At 38.0% G+C, this 26533-nt stretch overlaps 1 long non-coding RNA gene across 6 annotated transcripts; it reads right to left on the minus strand.

Moving 5' to 3' along the window:
* Nucleotides 1–1805: 1805 nt before the first annotated feature.
* Nucleotides 1806–26519, minus strand: LOC148057474 (uncharacterized). 6 transcript variants are annotated; one of them, XR_015705878.1, is made up of 8 exons: nt 26195–26519; nt 24706–25722; nt 21367–21472; nt 18176–18315; nt 17942–18046; nt 16176–16418; nt 7586–7751; nt 1806–2592 (listed from the first exon to the last, which is right to left on the minus strand). It is a non-coding gene; the product is annotated as an uncharacterized LOC148057474 (long non-coding RNA). The 6 variants fall into 6 exon arrangements; XR_015705875.1 differs by having other exon boundaries at nt 7586–7709; nt 16172–16418; XR_015705872.1 differs by having other exon boundaries at nt 7586–7709; nt 26195–26518.
* Between the last annotated feature and the right edge of the window lie 14 nt (nt 26520–26533).

The following is a 26533-nucleotide window of genomic DNA, read 5'->3' on the forward strand; positions in this document are numbered from 1 at the left end:
AATAGCTACTCCTGAATGACCAGGGTGTGTGGACTTTTGATAAAAGGCTAGCATTCCAAGATGTCTTACACAACAAACAAGAAACAGGTCATTACTTTCTGTATCTGAATTTTGTTCTTTTTCTAGAAAGCAAAGAAGTATTTCTGATAAACCGTGTCATATTCATATTGAAAGATCACTTACAAGGACATACCAAAATCCTTCACTTTACTGCACAGTAACTGTACTGCCTGAGGCTAGTATAAAGAACAGATTAGAATTTCGCTCTATAAATCATACCTTATACGTACAAAAACTGCTATCAGCAGTCAGTCTTTTCAGTAAACTAGCTAACGCTGAATATTTCCGCCCAATTACAATAGGCTAATAAGTATAGAAAAAAAGAAATAAAGCACTTACTTTATATTCAAGATCCCATTCCTAATTAACTTATCAAGCCTATTATACAGCCCGTACTACCAACAGTGGGGAAAAAAAAAAAAAGGGAAAAAAAAGCTCAGCACATTAAAAATTCTAGTGGGCATGCAACTGCACCATGCTATGCCTGCAGCTCTGCTGCTCCAAGCTGTACTCTTGCCTGTTCTCAAATGCTAAGGTTGAGCTTGGTGCTTACATGACAGATGTGAAAACAGGATAGAATGCTGCCAGAAGTAATCTCTAGTAATTACTGGTAATTTAGTAAGTGGTATAGACCATCCTTCACAACATTACTGAATAAATTCTGTAAAATAGTAGGTGCTAGATTGCTTACACCACAATTGTCAAGGTGACAGCAAAATGAAAGCTCAGTTCACTTACCAACTATTAGAAGTCCCCTTGCGCTTCTTGCAAGATTGGAACTGTTGATCTGAGTTTTGGCTGAATTCCAGTTTGGTTAATTAAATTCTACATATCTACATCCCCTCTGCAGTTCACATCTTTTGCTACTGCTAAATGCTATTAAACAACCAACATGTTAAGTCAATGTCCTCTGGGCCTAACATCAACAGGGATCAAAATATTTCCCTAAGGCAAAGTTAGTGAAAAGCTGCTGCAATCCTTCAGAGTAAAGCAGAGATGTTGTCCTAAATGAGTACTTACCGTTCAAGCAATTCCAAGTTAAAGAACCATCAGACTGTTGTACAAACAAGTTAAAATGCTGCAATGTAAATTGTAGTAAGGAAAGAAAATATTTCCCATTAGTAATTATGTATGTGCTCAGTTGCAAATGTCCAACTATTACACTTCCAGACGAAGAGGAACCAAATGTTTTCGTATCCATTTCCAACCTTTTCTGTTCCAGCTGTACAACAGGAAGATGAGGTCTGTGATGCTCATCAGGTTCTAACAGTATAACCATTTTCTTCCCTGAAAAAAGTTTCTCTTTAATTCTTTATTAAAGATCCTACCTACGATTTGCCAGTAGCAACTCTCCACATAACTCTTTTACTAACATTTTCCTGTAAATCAAGAAATCTAAAACTCACCTGAAGGGAAACTTTTATCCTGTTGAAGTAGTATGTTCTTTACAATTATGTTTAAGAGAACAGTGTAGGCACACTTCAGTCACTATTTGCTTCTGTCTGGTAGGAAGTTGTGATGTTAGGTTTTTTATTTTTAGCAAGAGTTACATTTCCTGAGTAACATTCATAGCTAATAACAGACTCCACAAAATGCCCATAGTCAAAGAATAAATGCGGAGTCTTAGAGTAAAATCAGTCCTCTAACAGCCTAAAATTAGACAGTATTCCATTCTTCTAATTTAATCTTTTTTTAAAGTGAGCAATTTCTATTTGGCTAAATAAGGTACAGATGTATTTAATCACTGAATTTTCAAGTCACGTTTATTTGGTGTCATATTTCAACAGTTTGTGTTTTTACTTCAACATTGGATTAGCTCATGATAATATACACATTCTGTTATAAAAAATAACCAAGAAGAAATTTAATGAATTTTTTTACCATATTATGAGTGCTACGCCATCAAGATTTTCAGGAATCATTTGCTGTTTTATATAGAGACCTGTATTAAACATGAGAGATGTAGCACAGAAACCACCTGTAGGGTTCACTGTCAGCTTTGGTACATTTCAACAGATTCTGCCTTGAAACACCAAACTCTTCATTTGTAAGTAAGTGGAATATATCAGCAAAAGGTAACCAGAACAAAAATCAACATGTCCAGCCTTTGTGCAACACAAATCTCCATGCTCCTCTCAGCACACTGGAGTTACCACCTGTACAATAATGCACACAAAGCTTTTTGGGAAGACCATCCTAAGTGCTTTTAATTGTCACATAAAGACTGTTTCTTCTCTTCTTCCAGATAACCCCTGGCTTTCAGCACAAAAGTCTGACAATGCCAACAGCTTCTTTATTTGCCGGGATGCTCTGGTGGAAGTTTAAGCTGAGAACCTAATGTTCCACAGGAAGCAATTTGAGGGCGAAACTGGGCTGGGAACTGGTTAATGAGGTTTGTGAACCCAGGTGATATTTCTTATTTTGTTTTTGGAGAAGTTGTTTGTCAGGGGAAGAACAGCAGCAGAACTACAGCCAAATGCCTCACCAGTGTGATGTCGGCCTATGTGAAGGTCCAACCTCTTCTTCTGAATACTGTAAAAAAATAAAAAATGTATCAGTCATTAGTACCATTAGTGAGCACTGCACAAACACAAGCAGGCAGTCTCTAGCTGGAGTGTTCACAAATCCAAAATAGCCAAACAGTAAGTCAGGGAATAAGTCATCCCTAGCAAGATCTCATGGCTCTGTCCAGTGGCAGGGCTAGACCAGAACACATTTTTTTTTTCCTACCACTGGAGCAAGTTAGTGGAGTTTGCACCATGCTTTCAGTAATATTTCTATTTTAGTGTCAGTTGTGCACCTGTGGATATACCTGTTATTTGAAAATAAAACCTCTGTACAGGCATTAAGAATCTAAACTCTTACAAGCATATGTCCCAATTTACTTTTTATGCATTGTCGTGGTTTAACCCCAGCCAGCAACTAAGCATCACACAGCTGCTCGCTCACTCCCCCCTCCCTGGTGGGATGAGGGAAAGAATTGGAAGAGTAAAAGTGAGAAAAACTCATGGGTTGAGATGAGAACAGTTTAATAATTGAAATAAAATAAAGTAAAATAGTAGTAGCAGTAGTAGTAATAAAAATAATATACAAAGCAAGTGATGCGTGATGTAATTGCTCATCACCTGCTGACCAATGCCCATCCCATCCCTGAGCAATGTCCCTCCTGGCCAACTCCCCCCAGTTTATATACTGAGAATGACGTCATACGGTATGGCATAGCCCTTTGGCCAGGAGGGGTCAGCCCCCCTGGCTGTGCTCCCTCCCAGCTTCTTGTGCACCTGGCGGAGCATGGGAAGCTGAAAAGTCCTTGACTGGTGTAAGCGCTACTTAGCAACAACTAAAACATCAGTGTGTTATCAACATTATTCTCATGCTAAATCCAAAACACAGCACTATACCAGCTACTAGGAAGAAAATGAACTCTATCCCAGCCAAAACCAGGACGTGCATTTACATTCTTAGGATACAATTGCACCAGCATGCAGCCACACACACCACAGAGGCACACATGTGCATGTGAATCTGCATGTGATTCCAGGTCAACATAGTAAAAGCTGCAAACCAGCCTGAATATACTGAAAAGTTTTGATCTTGCATTTGCCATTTCATTCTACCTATTTTGCATTATGACAAAGGGATGTACCTCAAAATAAAGAACTTAACCATAACACAAATACTGTCAAGGATTCAGTCTATATTAAAATGTGAGGTCTGCTACATACTTACTATGGGTCCAAATCCTGCCCCGAGACAGTGGAATTATCATCTGGTCCTAATCAAAACCTCAGTTCTTTCAGATTCAGGGAATACCAAATATAGGATCTAAATCTTTGGGTTTTGGCACTTCCCCTGAACAAGGCCAGCCTAGAATACAACTGTCTACAGGCTGTAAGAGAATCCAAACTGAGACTTGTAGGTTAGTCTCAGTATTTGTTACTTAACATCAAACAATCAGATTTCAAAACTTACCAATTTGTAACGTAAGCTTCTCTGAATTTAAGGTTTCCCTTAAACAGGTATTGAGGATCCGTTTATTTTGGAAACAACTATTTGCAGCCCTATGAGCTGGGAACATTAAAACAATCACCTACAGTAGGATTCATCCCACATAATGTTAGCTAACAGGCATATTATCTTCTAGATTTCCTCTGTAAAGTTAACTGTAGGCGGGCAGTAAGTAACCCTAACGGGGGTGAATTAGCCCACACATTTAAGTATTGTCTCATATGACATTAAGATGTCTTGTGGGAATGCCCATCATTCTCCATTGAGTACAGAAGGGGATCCACAGATTAAACAAAAGACTAAGTTGGCTAAAATTAATTCTTAGACTCAGTAATGTATACATCATACCAGTTTAAAGACCTCTTGGTTGGTGCTGCAAATATTCACCGGTTTTCTATATTCGGGGTTGGGGTACTTAGGTGGTGGTGTTATTTATATGAATGCAACAAGCAAAAGACTGGACTTTCTTAAAGTGTCCTTAATCAGATAAGTACACCTTAACTCTCCTTTCCATTCACAGCTAACAAAAAATGTAATTGGTTGACCTAGCATGTGAGAAAATACATTACTACAGAAGCCTAGAAAAACTTTAGGTTTCGAGCTAAGATTTACACAAAAGATGAAATATTTTCCCATACAGTCTTATTAAAGCAGCACAGAACTCTCTAAATCCCTATCTGTATCATCATCAGGAACACAGAACTTTTGGGAAATCCTCTTGCAGCCTTTGACAGCAAAACTACTAAAAAGTTGAACCTGTCGGAGTCTGTGCCATCAAAAGCAGTCATCTGACTCTTCACAGTCACTAAGCAAGGCAGGTATCTCAAGCAAATTTACATCTCTCTCTCCATATAGCTCTGAGGTCTTGATATGACAAAAGCCTTGAAGTAAAGGGACTCTTACGTGTTATAAACAGCCCAGTTACATACACATTTTAAGTCTTGAGTTCATTATGTGTATGTATTTATGTGTGTGTATGTATACCAATACACACAGAGATGCATTTTAAAATTAAATTTCACTGTAATCCTGAATTTTGATGAGCAGTTGTCACTGCAGATTTCACTGTCTTGCTTTTCCTTCAATGTCTCTGGTAAACTCAAAGCACAAATAATCTTAATGGGTGAGAGCTTGACTAATGAAACTCTTTTCTAATTGAGTATCAGTAAACAATATATATTAATTCACAAACTAAATCAGAATCCTGGAAAAGTTTAGAGATGACACTTTTCTGTATATTTCATCACTGCAGTTATGCCATCCTTAGTCTTGCTTACATTCAGATCTGCGTGCTCATGTATGATTTCTACACTTTTACACCTCATTTTTGAACGCAGCCCACTGAATCAGTCAATGGGTTCTATGTGGGTGTAAAGTGTATGCTTGGGGAATGGAAAAGGGTTGGGTTTGCTTGGGGGGGGGGGGGGGCATGTCTGTCTTTTTTCTTTTGTATTCTTACATTTTGTTGTCTTTTTGATACAATTTCAGAAATAGAGAGTGTTATATTCTAGCGTGCTTAAGATTATTACAGACCTGAAATAGATTACTGAAGGAAAAACAAAACAAAACCTTAACTGTATTTACCCAATTCAGGCAAACTGTTTCACAAGTGGCAATTTCAAACATCCAAACTATTTAGGATCTGGAACACTATGCAGGCATTTGCAGTTACCACTATGAAGACAGGAACTAAGTATTTTGCAAGCATAGATTTTACATACAAGAAAAGAGTACTTTCAGACAGTGTTATCATTTACTCTTACAGACACTGGTTAAAACATTCACTTCCTCATCTCATAGACTCATTATGCAATAAATTTTTAACTTATTAAAGAACAATTCTATTAACTTCAAATGGAACTAGTTCCACAGCAGAAGTTAAGAATGCGAATGTTTATATTATGATGGCTAATATGCATCTAACAGGGCAAAGTAGGCTGGTGGAAGGAGGCACATTGTTAATTTGCAAGCAACAAAGTCTTTGATCCCTGTAAGTAGGGCTGACTTATTACAAATAAATGAAAAAGTATATGCTTGTAAAGTAATACTGCAAAAGGAGGCAAAATACTATGACAGGTATTACAGAATGGCTTATTAACAAACGAGATTTTTAGTAGTACAGGACTTAATGACAGTCCCCTGTCATGCTTAGCTGTGTCCTATAGCTAAAGCTTATCTGATAGGAGAGGAAACTGGATTTCTTGTGCCTGCTACAGTAATGCATACAGGCTACCAGTGTTCCGCTCTATAGTCTGGAGTTCATGACTACCGTTCCCCTCAAATTTTCCAACCACTATTTTCTCCTGCTCACGTATTAGGACATACATGATACTTCCTAGAAAGTAAGTATCTGCAAACAAATAGCTGTCTTTGTAGCAAGGCCGGTAAGTGACCATGCCATTATACAAATTTCCTTCATTTTTTGTTACAACATTTGGATAATGTTTACAATTCTGCATTTTTACACAGCTGCCACAAAAAAGGAAAAAGCCTTTTTCCCTGTTATTCCATTACCAGATACTGAAAAGCTCTTGGTGAAGAAGGAACTTACTTTAAGCTCAAGGTATCTTATCACTTTTGATAGCTGCATTTTCAGATTTTAATTCTGGCATCAAAAGACTCTCCAAAAGGAGCAGCAGTTTTGTAATCAGAATTACCTTTTTTATGACAGATAAAGAAACAGTAAATTAAGCTTTCTCCCACATAAGTAACAAACCCAAACTAATCAAGCCGTCTCTCCACCAACCACTGGATACCTCAAGAAGTGACTTGCGGACATTAGCTTATCTTAGTTTAAACCTTTCAAGTTTAAAAAAAAAATCAAAGCAAACTACATCATTTAGTGTACAGAGTTTAAACACACAAGAATTTAACATTTAAACAGCCTCTAAGGCTGCTAAGTACATACTTTCAACATATACTTCGGCTTTACTAAGACTGGCTAATGCTCCCACTCATCACATGACACTCTGCCAACACTGCAAAATGAAATGTGTTAGCACTGTCAGAAATGTGATCATTTCCTCAATCGGTGGGGGCGGGAGGGTGGAATCAAAACACTACAAACAAAGCTGCAGACAAAATCAGTGTGAAAAAGCAGCATGGTGCACCTAATACAGCAAATTAAGACATACAGTTAGTGAACAAACACATTTTTGTTTTTATACAAGTCACTACCATTTGTCCCAGTACCCCTTCACACACACACACAGATACTATCACCTTCTTCTACCGGATATTTTTGTATTTATCACATTAGTGTTCCATACATCTTCCAGCACAGTCTATGCAGTAGTTATGTAGAGAAAGAGCTGTAAAGAGGGGGCAGAAAGCAACCCCTTTGAACAAAAAAGCCTTCATAGAGCCAAGCTCCCAATGGGAATATATTTAAATGCTTGACTTGGCTTTCATTAATGGGTAGGAGTGCATACCTTAAAAGTGTGCGGTTGTGTTGTTGTTTTTTTAAAAGCCAACAGATGTACAGAACTTGTCTGACAGAGGGATTATTTACACTTACCAACTGTATGAACAGAGTCAACATTTGTAGGGCCTCTCACTAGCGCATGTTCAGAAGTGCCGCTGCAGAGAGCTTGCCTCAATGGAGGCGTAAGAGCAGATCTCACGTTTGAAAGGCTTCTCACCTACCAGGAAACGGAAAGCAAATACGAAGGATGTAGTATCTTCTATGGGAACACAAAGCGTGTGTGGGAAATTCAAAAGAATATCAGTGGATTAGCATTTACAGCACATCCTCAAAGCCACAGCTCATCTTTCACATGATCTAGGCACTTAGAGGTTACAGTGTTTTACCAGTAGGAGGCCTACTGCATCTAAATTTGGCTCCCACTGTAAGTCTAATCAAGAAAAACTGGCCAGAACCATTTCCAAATTTAGTTTTGATCTTTTTTTCTGAATCAAAGTTCACAGGGCCAACTCTCAGCGTACTCCACCTCACCAATTAAAAACACACAAACAAAATCCCTCAGAAACGGGAAATGCAGCAGAACAGGAAATTTTCAAGAAGCAAAAGGAAATGACACTAAGGGAAAGTCATTTTAACTTAATGAAGAAAACACAAAGAATTTTCTGTAAAGACAGCAAGGACATTTAGGTCACAAATACAAAAGAAAACAATGACTTTCAATAACAAAAACATTGAGAGGTACATTCTTAAAGGACTAGCCTCCCCTTTCATCTGCATTCCCGTTGACAATTTCTAATTTACAATATTTATCTTCATATTTTTCTGATGTACTAAAATTCTGAAATATTAGCCTTAGAGTAGAGAACCTAAAATGAACCTAACCAGAAAGAAACCACTGACAAAAAAAATGAAATGGAATCACAAAGTGGTCGAGGTTGACTGGAATCTCTGGAGGTCATTTGGCCCAACCCCCAAACAGGCAAACCTATTTTCATTTTTTCAGTCAAAAATAAAAACACAAACCAAATAAATATATTTGAGTAAAAAAAATAATGAAAAGTGAACATATTTTAAGAATCTAAGTCCTAACACCAACCCTGGTATAGCAATAATTCTCCTCAAGACAGCATTTCGCGCCAACGTTATTACAAGTAACTCTCCAGCTCCAGTTTTATTAGTGTTATCTTGTAAGAATTAATGCAGGGGGTATCACATTGCATGATCACTGCATAGTCAGTATGATGTGGAAATCAAAGCTGGTTTTTTTTATGTTTACCTCCAGTTGTCAATGGAGAAGCAAACAGGAAGAGGCTGATGACATTTTCACGAGCAGCTGTCAATGGCTTAATAACTAGATAATAAATTACATTTTCATAGGTAATAAGCAGCTTCCTAAAACTCATCAAATATGTTTGCTGTAGGTTACATAGCAGGTCAGCTGCAGAACAAGGAATAGGAGACAGTTCTGGATTTGCAATCCTTCTTCTACACAGTGACTTACCTTGTTCATTTTTTGCAAAAGCTTAATTTATTTTGCACGGTTTTGGGCACTTGTCTACTTATGCACCTGAACATCATTAACAGTGCCCGGCCACACTGCCTAGCCAACCTCCTAGAAGTCAATTATCTCTTCTTTGGGTATCACTCTCCTTTTCCTGTACCTTTTGAAGCCCTGTCAGTTGCCTTCTACACAAGCTGAGAATGTTTAATAGAGCAAACGTCTGTCTTTGAAGACATGGCATACTTGCTACCCCAGAGACTGAGAGCCATCTGTCCCAGTAGCATGAGCCGTCTATCAGCCCCCGTCACACCTATGTTTCCTGCCAGACATCTGCCTACTCTCCTCTGCCGCCGTGAGCGATACCACGGCTCCAACGCTGCAGGATGGAGCACCACCCACGTCGCTCAAGTGTCGGAGCGCCGCACTCCTGCCAAACCACTGCAAGAGTATTTCATTTCTTCAACTTGCTGAAAAGTTCATTTTGCCAGTGTGGACAAAGGCGGATATTCCCTATTCACTACGCTGCCAGGTCCTACAGGACAAGTTCTCCACAAGCTGATTTATTTAAATATTATCACAAGCAGCTAATTGGCTCCCCACCGTCCTGTCCACCCACTCACTGCACACATCAAGTAGCAGGTTTCAGAAAGCCATTAACGCAACATAGCGTGTTCCCATCCTATTCATTCAGTTAAACTTATTTTCTAATCCTGTAAAATGCTCAGTTCAGAAAAAAGGAGAAAGGCTTCGTTTTAAATACCAAGAAGATGGAACAGATCCAACAGTTCCAGGCAGGCAGTGATACAAAGTACATTCTTCTGTGTAAATTCAGAATTTCTAATGCAAGTGCCTTTTTTGGCAGACTGATCAACTTAATATAACCATGACAATGCAAAGTCTGTGTAAACAAATCACTTGACCAAGACAGAAAGAACCCCAGAGCATCAGTCACAGAGAGGCTGAGCATTTGATAGAGGTTCAACATTAAACTTTACTACAGAAAACAGAAGCAGGAAGCTTTCCAGAAAACAAAAGAGAATGTAATCAAGTCGGACAAACAACAGTCTATTATATTAAAAATCTTGAAATATGCCAATATGTGCAAGTTGATTTTAAAAGTTTTGAGCAGACATCCCCATTCTTTCCTGGCTATGGAGTACCAGTAGAGAACAAAAAATTATGAACTGTTTGAAGTCCACATCCATCTGAAGCAGCAAAGGCATCCTTCTCAGCTAACAAGCCAGGGTCATAAGCTGTCCTTGTCCTTGCAGTATGCACACCTTTACATAGGTGTCTTCTGAATATAGATCCTAAACCAGGATTTCCGTAAATATACCCATATTCAGGAAGGCAAATCAAACATATCCTTAAAGATCAATATCCCTCAATGCCGCAAAAAAACATTTAAGTTAAAAATTTGCCTGTTTTGTTAAATCAGGATCGGAATGTTTGGTTTTTGCATATTCAACGCAAGAGGGAGAACTAGCAATAGGTAAGAAAATACCCCTTTTCTCCAGAAATCCTTTTCACAGCACAAAAGAAGCACTCCTACACAGCATTCAATATTCAACTGTACAGTACTTTTTTTTTTATCCCTAAGCAGTTTATCTAAGTGGTAACATAAAGAAGACACACATGTAATCCACTTGGATGCATTAACGTACGCTCTGTCAGAGAGGCCTTGAGCCTTGATTTGTATTTGCAGTGCTGGCAGTGAAAGGCTTTGATGCCAGCATGTGTTCCCATGTGGTTCTGCGGAGCCAACTATAAGAACGCTTCCTGTCAGAAAGGAAATTAACCTTGTCACAGCTGGAAAATCATCATCTATTCTTCCTATGTAAGTGGTCTGAAGGGATGACATTTCTCAGTTACTGTGTTAATTTAGGCTTTTAATGCCTTGTATCATGAGTGTTTAAAGCTATTAATTAGGAAAGAATGATATCATTATTGGAGGGAGGAGAGCACAAAGATTCCTATCAGACCTGTCTACAATCAAGTACTTCAGTTATTATTTTATTATCTTTCAACTGTTTGTTTATATTCCCAGAATGACATACTTTGCTGCGTTAATTTACTAGCAGCCAGTACCGCATAATGCAACACGATTACATTGGATTGTTGTATTTTGATGTTTGAATGGTCCACCTAAGTCTTCTAGAATTTTTTTGTCTGGATGAAAGACAGATTCTACTTTCTCAATTGCATGACATGCTACTCTTTCAGCCCAGCAAGTGGAACTTATTTAGAAGGAAAAATAATACATCTGAAAATTATACATGTGCTTATATGCCAAGAGAGGATTCCTAGGGAACAAAACTGTAAATTATTTGAAAAGGCCTACAGAGATCCTCAATTCCGTGATTTTCCAGATTCTTCCCCACACCACACTTAGAATACCTCAAAACCATTTAACTGTCTTAAGCACCTAAAGTTCCTCAAAACTTAGCAACAACAGAGGAAGCACTGGTTGTTCACAAATTCACAGACAAGTCTGTAATGCTGTAAAGTCACACCTGTAACACACAACAATTTCAAAGGGAGAAATATAAGCAAAGAACAACTTTAAAATCCTTGTCCTGTGGAAGTCAGCTATAGCAGGTTTAAAAGGTGCTTACATCTCTATCCAGATTACTGATCAGCACTGAGCAAAAGGAAACAATGTCCTTTCGAATCATACCTGTAAATAATTAATTACTAAGTAAAGACTATTTCCACATACACACACTACATTCATGTTAGATGTAATAAACAGGATTACATTCTTTAAACACTCTATAATGAAAAAAAAGCTGTTTTCATGACACATTTGTGAAGGTAATTAAAATCCTGCTATTTTGAAAACAAAGTATTTTAGAAAACAACGAAATTAGTTTATATTATACTCAAGACTTCTACTGGTAAGAGTATTCCTGCTAATTCTGAATTGAGTGAATCATACAGCTGTTATTTTATGAAACAGTATTCAAAAGAAAGATGCAAAAGGGGATTTAATCCTCAGTTATTTGTGTGGATTAATACTTTCTTGCACCAGAGAAATAAAGCTTACAGTGCTCAAAGAATAAAAGCCCTTAACTTGCATGAGGGAACTTAAGTACTCAGGGGAGTTGTTGAAGTGTTGCATGCATAGAAGGCATGAAAGCTGAAACAATGATCTCAGTAGAATCAAGGGCCTATATGGAAAAATCTGGGATTTAAACAGCAGGCTTCAAAATGAAAGCCAACTCTAAAAGGCAAGCTGTGCCATTTGGAATAACTCTTTGTACTGATTTTTCCCCTCTTCCCTAAACATTTGTGATCTTTCAAGAGGAAAAACCATCACAAAAAAAAAACCAACCTGTCAAAGATGTAGATTCTAAACTCCTACAGGACAGACGGAACTTTTTTAGAGCTATGAAGCACAGACCAAAAATGCAGAGGCTAATTTCTGTTGTATCTTTGTGAATCCAATCCCAGTACAGTAGTTCAAAGGTATAACATACCAATTCAAAAACTAGGAAAATGTTCTTTGTTACCGTTTCTACTCATCGAAAACAGAATTAAACCCGTACTTTTTATACATTTAAAGGACGTCTTTCACAATGACGTAACAGAACCACCTTCCTTTGTCAGGGGATTAAATGCTTTGTAGAAAAGTAGAGCTATTTGGATTTTCTAGCTATTTGAATTACTCATTAAAAAATGTGTAAGCATAGCTGCCTATTTCCAGCACATGTAATAGCTTTAAATGCAGATTTAAGAATTCTGATAATACTGAGGGCAGTGCCTATCTTATGCAGCGCTTATGGTGCAAACTCCCTACAAATAATGATGTGTTCTTTTTTCTTTAAGGAGAAAAGAAAGAAGATACTGTTACTAGGGGGGTTGGTTCTATCTTCTAAGGCTAAGGAGCAAAAGTCCAAAGGAACCTGGAATTGTAATATGGATGATTGAACCTTTCATCCTTCAGATGTAAATAAGGTGTATTTGAGACTGGGAAATTCCGACCCATTAAGACCAAACGGTCTTGAGTACTCTTGATCAAGTTTTAGGCTCCATAAAGGTCCCATGTGCATTAGAACACTTGTGATTTTAATGAAACAGTCAGGCAAGACTATCAATAAACCTGTCTTGTTAGGAATCAGTTTCATTCTCACCAGTTAGCTTTTGAACGCTGATTATAGGCAGCTGAACCTCACAGACACCACTATGATTTTCCCTTCTTTATATGAACTATTGGATAAAACTCAGCAACTGGAAAGGTTAGACTGCCCTCTCTCTGTGGCTTCTTGCTAACTACTTGATCTGTAACTTCGAATTATGGCCAAACACTTTCAAGAAATTCACAGTAGTAGGTGTTAATCAGCATTTTCCCATATAGTCATAAAACCCCCCAATACTCCAAATCAGTAATATGGTATACTTCCATAGAGTTTTAGATGATAAAATTGTACTTTGCTGCTGAAATAAGACAATAAAATTTAGTTATATTATTTAGTATCACTAGTATTCCCTGTGAATTGAGGCCTTTAACTTGCATGCGCTGTCAGCAGAATGCACAAGCCATCCTTGTACATGAATGCATTAATTAATATATTAATTAAAAGCATCACTGTATTTAGTGTATTCTGTTTTATTTTCTGATGGGAGAAAAATGCCCACGAGAACATTATCTTCAAGTGTAATATTACATTAATTTAACTTGAAATATAGAAAATAAGTATTTGAAAGATGTAAGCAAGACTTACGTGACATGAACTAATAACGTCATAGGGTTCGGTTGTTTGGCTATATTATCCTTTAAAATATACACACACCTAACGCCATAGTCATAAAAATCTTAAACCTTCATACAGAACTGCCTTTTTTATAAACTTGAAATGGATTTTACTAAATAAATTCTACTGCCTAATACTGAAAAGAATGACGACTTCCAATTCATACATTCCAGCTATCCTTGTAGCAAATAAATTCAGCAGAAATCATCATTTTAAACTCTCACATCAGGCAAAGAGGAGCACTGAAAAATTTGAAAAGTACAAGCCAGCGTGATGTTGTTCATTTGCTGCCCCCTCCTGGGGAAAAAACAAAACAAACAAAAAAAAGCACCACAAGACAGCCAGGGAAACAGCCCTTCCCTGCATACCGTTACCTACACTTCTGTGATAACTCAACCTTGCGACAGCAGATCTTTTTCAGTTTAAAGGCTTTTTTTTTTTATTGATACTTTAAAATTAAAACTTAGACTCTAAAATATACTTCCCAAATGAGTCTGTTAATCTAGGCATAATGGGAGAGGATTCCAGGAAGAAGAGAAAACGAGGCTACTTGCTTTGGCACTCTGGAGCTCTGCGTAGCAGCACAGGCTGCGCGCTCAGCGCCACAGGCAGGATAGCGGCGTTGTCTTTATGCCATTCTGCCATCAACTATTCACCCTAAGCTGCGGGACACGGCACTGAACTGGCTGCGATTCGCAACAGATTCTGTTCTGCCGTGGGGCCAGGGCCTTCAGTGGAAAGAAATCAGAGACAGCCACAGGCTGGTAATACGGCTAATTGCTCGTTTCGTTAGTTCGCCCTTCAAAGAGGCTGTAAGAAAGAAACAGTGTTAACATGAAGTTCGCTTTGCTGTACTGATAGCGCAGCAAAACTCAAGTCAGAACTAGGTATGAAAAGTTCAAGTCAGTTCTTAATCTTTGCAGTAATTACAAGCATCGTTCCAAGGAGAGCTCCAGAGACCCAGCCTGTAAAGGCTCTTTTTACTTCCAAAACAGAGCGGTAACGTGTTCATCACATAGTGACACATTTCATATGTAACCTCAGACTAAATTTGGATTGCCATACTCCACTGGCTCAAAAATAACTATTGTGATGATATCATGATGTAAAGTGCTTAACCTTATACTTCTCCAACTTCTTTAAAACTGAGACAGGTTATTTCAAAATACCTCACTGTGAACACAGGAGCAACTTGTCCACCTGCTTTGTGAATTTGTAATGACTGAACTGTGCTTTGACTATGACAAGCCTTGTTAACTGCCTACTTAATTTAAAAAAAAAAAAAAGCCTATGTGAAAGGTACATCATCAGCACATCGGTCTACTCCCTACCTACTAGCTTGCTACAAGTAATCAGGCCTTTGACTACCCAAACACAAATTCCTTTTTTTCTTTCTTTTTATTACACCAATTTCAGCAGGCTACTAAAACATGTATTTATTTCTTTCCATGTGAGCAGTAACAACTTCGAGCCAGGAAATCCAGATTCGGTATAGACAATTAATTCAGTCCTAGAAAGCAGTGGGGTAAAGAAGCTATTTGGGGAAAAAACTTGACAATTTGCATTAATTAGATTATAATACACAACTTTAAAAGTCAGAAAGTGATTTCTCCAGTTAAACTGAAAGTATTTTCTAATAATGTGACAGACATATGTATGGCCATAAACAACAGCAACAAAGAAGGAACATCCCCAAAACCAAACTCACATACTTAGAAGAAACCTAGAGACACAGAATGTACACTAACTTCTCTAGCTAAATACTAGAAAAGGTATTATTAGAATACTGCATGATGTCAACTCGTGGACGGGTGGCTACCAGAGATCACTACCTTCTTTACCAAAAAAAAAAAATTCTTTTCTGATAACAGGAAAGCATCAAATGCCTTCTCAAGATCTCTTTGGAAGAGAGGATGCACTTGAAGTCAGAAAAAGTGTTAAATTAACTCTTACAAATGCAGACAAGTGGAATTTTGCATTAATTGATAAAATTGGTGCATCAATAAATACGCCTATTAAAAATGCAGCCACGACTGCAAAAGAAGCTGTACGTTGTCACAGCTTTTTCACCTAGTTTACATGCAGAATTCCAAGAAGTCTCACAACACATCTCTTGGCTCTTCAAAGAGCACATCTCAGCAGCCCTCCTTTGTTATTGTTTGTAAGAAAATGTAAGAGAATACCTTTAGAAACACCTTTTGATCAGCACCTGCCTACTTTATCCAAAACCAAACCAAGTAAAAGACAGCTATTTGAATAGTGTACCTTATTTTTATTCAGGCTATCTGTGGGCAACTTTCTTGTAAAAATAAATAAGAAAATAAATAAATGTACCACATTATCAATTGTTCTGCAATGAAGATCTACAGAAGTACTTGGAGCACAACAAATAAAATGCAAGTTTTGCCATAATACGGGTCATACTTACTGTAGGTACTACATGCAAATTAACTTGAACTCTTCTTTCCAGTTGCTTTTGTGTTGGAGCACAAAGGATTATCTTCAGCCTTCTTTCTTCTCTTTCATGTGTTTTTCTTTTTTTTTTTTTTCCTGATGGATCTGTTTGTGATGTCCATTCATCTGACACCGTTTTCAGTACTTGATCCCAAAATGAAGACAGAAGGGCTGTATAGAAGTTTTGTGATTTTCCATATGCTCTTTCGACTCTGCTCTAGATTGTAAATTAAGAAATAAGTTAACTAATTCAAAAAGAAACCCAAAATATAATATTAACCACTATTTTACACTACCATCAGTGACTCAAAAGACTTAAGAATTTGAGATAAGATACTTGCAGGTGAAAGGCAAAGTTGTAGAGGGAATTTTGAGACAGTGTAACCCTCATAATTCAGTCCACTAACAGAGAAGAAAAAACCTTGCTGATCATTCTGCGTTATGTTTGTGAAACACACACACACACAAAGAGAAAAAAAATATTTTCCGAAAAAAGCTAGACAAGCCATTTGCTTGGGGTTTTTTGGTTTTGTTTTTTTGGTTGGTTGGTTTGGTTTTTTAACTGTAGGGTAGAATTAGATTCAAGTTGTTAAATATAGGTAAATGTTGAGGAAAACTTTTCTATTTTACTTCTGCATATATTGTAAATATAATGACTTACAGCAACGTTTAAGTGCCATTCACACCCACCCTAGAAGTACAGATTATCATTCTTGGATGCACACTTTCATTATAAAATTGCCACAGTGCTGCTCAGCACAAAGAGAAAAACAAAGTGAAATAACCACAAATTATAATGACAAAAATTATAGCATTTGGAAAGTCACTACGGTGTTTGACACACTTGCCACCACAATAAATATCCCTGTTTTTCAGAAGTAATAAAGCAGGAAGGAGAACCATGATTTTCAGGAATCTCATTTGACCTGAATCCCTTGGGTTTACCAGATTACAATGTATTTGTCATACAAAAGCTTTATCTAACAATGCACATTTTAAATAGTTGTCTTCTCTACGTTTCCTCAGCTAAACTTCCAATGATCATTATACATGTAAATAAAGAACAAGCAACGTATTCACATCACTATTACATTGCAAGGAATTAATTTATTTTTATGTTAGGAATATCCAAATATTAAGTTTCCTTTCTTATACTGTTGTTAAAATACTATAAAATTCTAATTACATTGTTAAGACTAATACCAAGATCAGTGAAATGACAGCCATTTCCAACCTAAAATATAAACTTAAAAAACACAGTGCTGCATACACTTTTAAATATATAGCATATTGTGTAAGACCAGGGGAAAAAAATAAATAAGCCTGTTGGATGACTGAGAAGAGAGCCAGTATTTGTTTCAGAGCAAGGGGAATAATTTAATCCACAGAAAATATAATTTGCCACAGAATCACTTAATTTGACTCAATCTTTTTGGTCCTGACATAGTTTGCATATTACTGCTTTTGTATGAGTCAATTATTTTAGCAACAAAGTACTAAAAATTCTCTTTTTGCCCCCTGCCCTCCCCAAAGCCTACAAACAAGATATAAAAGGCGATGTTAACTGTTATATAAATGAACCAATCTCAACACAGTTGCACCAACTCTGAAGGTGACTTGCAAAATTCATCAACTTAAGAGGCATGTATCAAATGCTCCGTGCAAGGGCTTGGTAATGTAAGACATTTCAGCACACTGCTGTTTACAGGAAGAAGAAAAAAAATAAAGATTTTTCCTCACCCAGGGTCATCAAGCCTTATTTATGAAACTGCCAGTTCCTTTTAATGTGATGACACAGCAAGTATCAGATCACAAACCCTGTTGGATTATGGAGCCTCTAGTGACCTGGGGAGAAGGAAGAATAAATTGCCAATTTTATGACCATTTATAGATTAAAAAAAAAAAAATTAAAATATCTTATGCTTTTTTGAGATGGTATATTCAAGACAATATTATAAATAAACAACCACTTACCTGACCCTCCATTCAGTGCACACCGGCTCCATGCTTCAGTGTGGTTCGGTGGTCAACGCATCACCACTAACACAGTATGTGTTAGGATGTCATGACAGAGCTGAAGCCAGTGACCCTAAAGGGTCTAGACGCCACAGAACCTAAGGAAGAAATACGTGAACTTTTATATAGCAATGTACTGTATGGTCTCACAGCCTAGTAATTAAGAGCATACAGCACATACCGCTAAAGATGATGACATTTTTGGTAATTTGTTTCAGTATGTTAAGGTAGATTCCCAACATATCTCCCACAACAGAAAATAAATCCTATATTAAAAACCAAACAAAATCCCAGCTCATTAAGATTGCTAAGCCAAGAAATAAAAATTAAGAATTGCCAAAATTAAAGTTGCCTTGGTAACCTTAATTTTGTTACTTTTTGTGTACATACTCTATGCTCGCTAAACAATAAACCAAGATTAATGAAGCACTACCCATTCTACACACTAAATTTTGGAAGGATCGTGTGTGTGGGGAAAGACAAAAATAAATGTATACAGGCAAGTCAGGCAACTGAAGATTTTACAAGTGTACTCACCCACACAGATGATGTGTGTTTGACTTTGCAACCTTTATCGTGAGTTTTTTGTGGGTTTTTTAAAAACACGTTTAACATGTTTTATGCTTTATTTTTTGAAACAAAATATCTAAGAAAATAAAACATAAATTCCAAATTTCACAATGGTGGATTATATTTGGGCCAACTGGCATTGCTGAAACCCTTAGATACACCAGAAACCTCTGATGCTTGAACTAGTTGCCATTTGAGTAATGACAGCAATAGTAAATAAGAGCGATTGTGTACCCTGTTATATTAATGCTGGTTCACGTACCTGAGACTCTAAATCCTTTCTGTCCACTTCAGGTCACCCCATTGCCCAAGTTACTTTCATTCTCTGAGACTCCCCACTTTACTTTATTCTCTGCTCACTATGCCCTGTCCCACTAGCAGTTTTCCTAATATGCCAAATTCTGCTTGAGTTCACCTCCTCATCTCGTCATGTCCTCTAGCAACTTTTCACGGGTGTTCCAGCCCCATTGGTGTTTAGTATCCAACTTTTTTTATATGCTCTCTATGAAAGAATTTAAAACCTTTGCAGCCAGGTACCAAAGAAAACTGACAAGTTTTCTTAGTTCCTGTCCCTGCCTCCATAAAACAGCCTGTCACCGTTAGCTTCCGGCAGAGTAAGGTATCTTCACTGTTCATTGCATTTTTCAGAGGCTGTGAAGAGGCCAAATCTCGACAGACTTTCGCATCAAGAGTGTGCCTTTCGTCTATTCTAACAGAAGACACCGTCTGAAAAAAGTTTAGATCTTTCCTGCAAGCCATGGAACATTAGGGCTTTTAAAATAAAAGGTATCCACAGTCTTAGTGGTTCTACTCGAAAACATTATGAACAGAAAGTTTTCCCCCATATGTATTCTAGAAAGTTGGTCGAATCATTTTGGTTGATCTGTTTTTAAAGGAAAAGCATCAGTTGGAGGCAAAGAACCAACATAAAAAATTTCAGCCAATACAGTTTAAACAAACAAACAAAAAAGCAAAACAGGTGAGCAAGTGAAAACAGTATCTTTTAAATAAACAGCAACAACGGTAACAAAGCAGAGCACCTATAGTACTAAAAAAATGCAGTCTGGTTTTATAACACTAAATATGAAGTTTTCAGAGGAAGGGGCCTTCTTTAACGTAATCTTGGGGAAAATATATTTATCAGCATGAAGAGGAATTGCTGCTAGGACATATAGCCTCTACCACTACTAAAAAAATCAATTACAAAATTAGATTTGGTGGTGTAAATATGCACAGCTCCTGCCCCTCCTTTTGTTCACTCTGCAAGAGAGAAAGGTGGATAGAGTCCTTTGAAAGTTCCTTTAGGATTTAAGCAGTGTTGAAGTTCACCGTAAATATTGCTCATTTGATGGAACTGAGGTAAATACATATTGATTGATAGGCTGCTATACATTTCCCCATCAGATTCACCCTGCTTCAGTTAACGAGATTAACCAAAGACAGCAGTCAGAAATCAGAGGCACAGGGACAAGTGTCTCCACATAGCTCTGTTCTAACCACCAGTCTAGGACTTTGTAGGTCAAGGTCTGAGGAATCGGAACTGCTAACAGTATGAACTGCAACATGCGCTTTTGACATCATTAAATGTCAAAAAGAGGAATCAGAAAGAGACCAAACTCTTGGTCAAAAAAGACCCAAATTGTAGATTGAACCTGGCTGGCTGTCATTCAGAGTATTACAACCCTGGTGTTATTCCAGTCACACCGACACAAAGCTAAAGTCAGAAAAGCTTCAGACATGAAGCATCCTTCACCTTTGATGTTTTAAGCAGTACGGTGTACCCCTCCGCCAAGTGAAGGGCCCAGTTTGATAAGAAAGAAAAAAAACAAACAATAAAACTGTGAGGTACTACAGAGTCTTCCTTGTATGAAACAAAAATCTCTACCTATTGCAGATGGAAATAAAGTTCTCACTGAGTAAGATGGAGAAAGACTGATAAAAGAAGATAAACTTGCTGCTGCTAACTTAACAAAGAAGAATTTCCTTTTAAACTGACAGACAACTAGTTATCTAACCAAGCAATTATCAACTGCCAAAATAAGCCCAACAGAAACTCACATCAACATAAAACGTATCCAAAACCCAAGCATCTCGTCATGTCCTTCATCCAGATGCCCTGCACTGAGGGTCACTGTCATCTTCTTTTCTCCTCTATCTACTTAACAGCTGCTCAGCTGCGAGCTCAATGCAGCTTCTACATCCCACCGACACCAACAGCCTTTGAAGATGAGGATCCTTGTTTAGTGCCTTCAAGCAAGCTGTAAGAAGTCCCTAATCTTCTCCCCCCCCTCAAACCACGGTTTCAATCTAGCTTAATGAATTGTAAAGCCTTCTTCCACCAATTAAAACAAATTTACTTGTACGCACACTTGCATTAGGCAAATATTTAGCACGGGAAAATTCACCTCCATTCCATAACAGACAGAAGTAGAACATTTAATCAGAAATCCAGTACATGTTTATAGTATTTATAAAGCATTCGTTACACTTTATAAACCAAGCAGTTAAAAAAAAAGTAAAAGAAAGAGACCTATTGAAGGGAGGGAGGGGGGAATAAACAAAAAAAGAAATCCACCTACATTTGGAAAAAACATCTCTCACATCTCTCACATTCAGTACATGGATGCAGTTTGAAACTGTAACAATGGTTGTGCAGATGCTTGTAGACTTTGATCCATTCCTTAGCTGTATTAAAAGCCACAGTTTGTTTTAATAGGTTAAAATCGGATTAGATACATTAAAATAGAAGACATTTCTCCACATTAAACAATTATTAACATAAACGTTCAAACTTAACTCCTACGTAGTTTTAAAGTGTTTTGTGCTTATTTAAGCAATATGAGGCTGAATTTGTCTGAGATGCACAGTATTTCAGAAGAAAGAGCGATTATTAATTATGAGGACACAATTTGACCATGGGGGCTTTGGCAGCAAAAGCAAGGTTAGCTCAGCTCTAAGGATGCTCAATGCACTCCTCTCCCCAATGTCAAAACAGAACAAAAAAAAAAAAAAAAAAGAAAAAACAAAGAGGGTAACAAGCAGTTCTCAAAGATTTCAAACCAAAATTTAAAATGAGTTAGCAAAATATACACTTGCAGTGGAGTTATTTTGATGTGAATTATGGAGCATATGAAAAATACTGAAGGAACAGATACTTAGGAAACATCAAAATACCCAAGCTTCAAAGGATTACTTTTAATGGTGAGATACAATACACTTTGCTTGTCCGTTTTCTTCTATGTCTGCTGACAGTCTAAACTTGGTCTGGATAAAGTCCTGGTTGCAGGTTGTGGGTTTTGCATATATGATTTCTGTTTAATGGGAGACGCAATTAAGACCACTAACCCCTTCCTGTAAAGATTTTAATACAAACATCACTCAACTTTGTAAACTTTGTAGCAACTTCTGGACTCTTTTTTAAGCTTTAAGAATCAAAGGCCAAAAATGATGACAGGCAGCATGATTAGTCATTCAGGTCTTTCGCCTCTTTATCCCTGATGCAGATGGTAAACTGTCACTATACAGCCTATACAAATATCGATAACTGTTTTAATATAGATAATTGAACAAGAAACAGCATTGCATGGTAGCATACAAGAATCTCTCATCATGACAAATTGATAGCTTTGTCCTAAACAAGAAATTAAGAAGAAACTTCAGTACACTCCACCGAAGTATTTTAGCAATTTGTACATTGTTTTCCATTAACCAGTTAGGCTTTCAGGTAGGTTAAAAGTTATAACAAGCATACTCTAGCAAATAATGTTAGCAATTACAACTAAAACTTGACATTAATTTAAACACAAGCTTGGTACTAAGAAGCTACAGTTAAAATTTATTTCAAAAACTATCCCTATAGCAAGCAGGAAGGCTTGCATACCCATTGTATCAGCTCCACAAGCATAATAAATCGGCAGACAACAGTTCTTTGTAATGCTACAGTAAAACTCCTTTTGATGGAATGAAACATCTGAAAAATACTAGCAAGCTGAAGACTTCTCACAATTTCTTTAATGTTTCTTCTCCACCTCAAAAAAGTATTGAAGTTAGCAGGGTGTTAAATAGGTATTTAGAAAGGCTTCCTTTGCTCACATTTATCACAAAAATGCAAATAATATTCAAAACAAATGTAAAATATTTACAATTCTATAATACTACCAATAGCTTAAAAAGTTATTAAGTATTTAACCGACTACATTTTTCAACAGGAAGCTAAAATTAAGTAAACTTTCTGCATATGTTAACGTAACAGTGAATAGCAGGCTATAATCTTCAAAATTCATTGCCCTCAGATGTGATGGAAATTGCCAAAAAAGTATCCCAGAAAACCTAGTCCCAGGTTGTTTTCTCACTACAGTTGTAAGGGAGATAGATTTATTTTTTTTTATTCCCCTTCCCCCCCCAAAAAATGGAAGGAAATTACTCATTCAAAAGACAACTTAAAATCTGTCAATACAAACAGTTCTCCTTTCATTTAAGAAAACATTGTTTGTATAAGCACTCATAAATCTTTTCACTGTTGTAGTCACCTCTAGTTTGAAATACCGTGAATTTCAGCTGTCTTTCTATGTGCTCTCCTTCCCAACCTCTTAGAGAAAAAGTTAGACTGGACCTCAGTCTTGTTGTTGGCTTACAGTCATACAATTAAGTGGAGACACTGTATGTCGTTTTGAAGCAAATAAGACACTAATTTTGCTTTTAGTTCTAAAAATGACCCTTTTTTTTACTTACTTTTCCTGCAGAAATTCTGCAATAACCTTCTATGAAAATTCTACCTCCTGCCCTTTTAAACAGGAAAAACTCAGAACAACCCCACCTATCCCAAAGACAAAGACTTAACACATAATCTAATCTAAACCTTTCAAAACCAACACCACAACACAGATGTAATGCCCAGCCTGGCTACGATCACAAAAGCCCTGTTATTCCACATTCCCCAATGCTCTGAACATTGCCTGTTTTCTTATCTGACCACTGCCACAAACTGCAGAGCACTCTTGTGAGCCATCATCTTATTTCACGTAAATTACCTGTTTTTGCACTGGTCTTACTGAGCAATCAGAACCAAATCAGTAGTTCAACCCAGACAGCAAGAATTTGGTCTATATTAGCAGTAGCAGCCATGGAAACCTTGCTAAAATCAATCACTGAAATGCCCAGACTACCTTCCTACACAAATCTGAAGATTTTACTTACAGACTTGAAGGTAAGCATTAAATGCATGGCTTTACTGAGGACAACACACTTGCAATTAGTAACAGAAAAATTTTTCCGTTTTTCCCTCCCTGCTTAAATAAAGTACAATTGGTATTGGTACAAAAGCAACATTTGTAGCCAATACAAACGAGAACAGCACTAGAATACTGGAATTATGTCCTTTTGTGATTTAAGAGACACAGATTATGGTACTCTGCCAAGATCCTCCATTGGAGGTAATATAATGGAGATAATATTTAGCTATTAGCAGGATGACAAAAGAGATAAAAAGCATTAACCTTGATAGAGTACCTTTACAGTAATGTTACAATATTACTAATAATATTGAAATTATTGGAATATGATAGTCAACTACTACCAAAAACATTCAGAATCCACAGTATGAGACAGGATTTTGCAGAATGAACATCATCAAAAAGTGAACATTTACAACACTTTTTAGAATTTTTGCAATTATTATATTTTCTCTGTTTAAACTAGTATGAAGATGTTTTACTGTAGCTTCTCATGATAGCATTTACAGCTTATGATGAAACTCTCTAATAAAATTTGCATTGCCCAAATAAAGTTATGTGCACAGAGTAGTTTATAGCTGAGGCAATTGTATGAGAATAAAAAATAAAACTTGACTTACTGGTAAAATCACTGTGTGGACATTTAAACATACCCTGATAATGTCAAGCTACATTAAGATTTCTTACCTGCTCAGTTTCAAAAGATGATGAATACATTGTGCACTGAAAGAGACGAGGTGTCCTCTGATGGCTGTTTCTGCGCACTTTCCAGGCACTTTGTGACATAAAAACACTTTCATCAGTGAGGCACTCGTAGGTTTCTTTTAGCCGCTTGCGTGATTTGAAATGATTCTCCATAAAGTCTCATTCAGTCATGCGACAATAAACACATGTAAAGCCACGATCCACATCGTGACCCTTTTCATGGATTTTATAAGCATCTTTTGACTTCCGTGCTACGTTGCACGCGTGGCAGAAATGCCGAGTTCTTTCAGAACCGTAGCTTTAAGGCACAAGCATCTTTCACAGGATGAGCTAACCCTTTACTGCCACATCTAGCCTTCTTCTGATTTTTGTAATTTTAATACCTTGGTTCAGCTTTAAGGGTTTTTATCTCCGTAGCTAAGGTCCGAGTTCTAACACTAGGAACATGACAGAGGCCAAGATGCACAGACTGGGCTGCTGCTTCATCTTTGCTCTTGGAATACGAAAGAGAAGTCAGCACTGCAGAACAGGGCTCCTCAAGCTGCAAATGAGCTGCTGCTTCTCCAAACAAAGTGTTCCCTTCACAGGAGCGAGAGGCATGAGGATTATTGCTCTGACTCCTTGGGCTTGTGTCACAACAGTGAGGACTCATATTTTGAAGCACCTGATACACAGATAATAAGACAGACATTTTTTCCAAGATTTTCTTTGTTTTCTTTATTTAGCTTCATCTCCCATGCTATATGACTCATTTTCACCTTGGTCCATTTTAGGGAGGCCTGAAATTTGAAACGGTCTATCTGTTTCATGCATGTGAGCCGGGTGTGTCCTGATCTTACTTTTGCTGTTGCTTGTGAACTGACAGAGCTTGCACCTGTATACCTCCACCAGAAACGTTTCCACCAGGCAATTTCCTCAGGGCGATACAGGTTCGTTGATGCAAGGCATTGGTATTTGTATTTAAATTCATTCATCTTCCACAGTTGCCGGTAGGTAAATCTACAAAAGACAATAAACAAATCAGTTAAAATTCACTTTATGATTTCAAATGGCTTATATGAAAACTCTAGGCCACAACGAAATCTAGATTCACGTTCCAGTCATAGGAATGTCTGCAGACCTTAAGGCTATCTGAAAGGAGCGAGGGTTTTGCCAGGAGAAAAACGATGCCATAAATGATGACTCAAATCTCCTGTGGAAATTAAAAATGAACTACAGGTTAATAATATTACGTCATTTTTTTTCGTGTTAGGTTTGTAACAGTTCCCGCTGTGAAGCAGGTGGTATTACTCTTGAAGCAAAGGCGGCTGGTGAGAAACCCGCACGGCTAACACGCGGAAGCCCCCGGGCCGCCCCCCTCTACCAGCGTACCCCAAACACGGCCCGGCGCCCCGCCGCTCCAGGCCCGCCGACCCTTTCTGCCCAGCGCGGCGCCGCCTGGAAAAGCGAACGAAGCGGAGCGGCGCCTCACCAGAGCCGCCAGCTGCCCCCGGAGAGCCCCTGCCGAAACGCCCGGCAGCTCCCCCCCGGGCTGCGGCCTCTCCCGTCGCCAGGCCCTTTCCGAACTGGAGCGGCTGGAAGCGGCGCCCACGTCCCGGTGAGCTTCCCTGAGGAGACGCCCGGGGCCGCGGCCCGCCCACCCCGTCGGGTGAGGAGGTGCCGCTGCGAACGCGGGTGTCGGGGCCGAGCACCCGACCTTCGCTCCCCCTTCCCGCCTCTCCCGGCACCGGCGGCAGCACCGATCCCGCCGCGCACGGAGCGCCGCCTCCCCTCGGCCGCCGCCGGGGGAGGAGGGGGCGGAGCTTCCGCC

The sequence above is a fragment of the Nipponia nippon genome, unplaced genomic scaffold, assembly GCF_047370975.1.
Source record: "Nipponia nippon isolate SJK-2023a ecotype South Korea unplaced genomic scaffold, ASM4737097v1 scaffold_1, whole genome shotgun sequence".
Taxonomy (NCBI): domain Eukaryota; kingdom Metazoa; phylum Chordata; class Aves; order Pelecaniformes; family Threskiornithidae; genus Nipponia; species Nipponia nippon.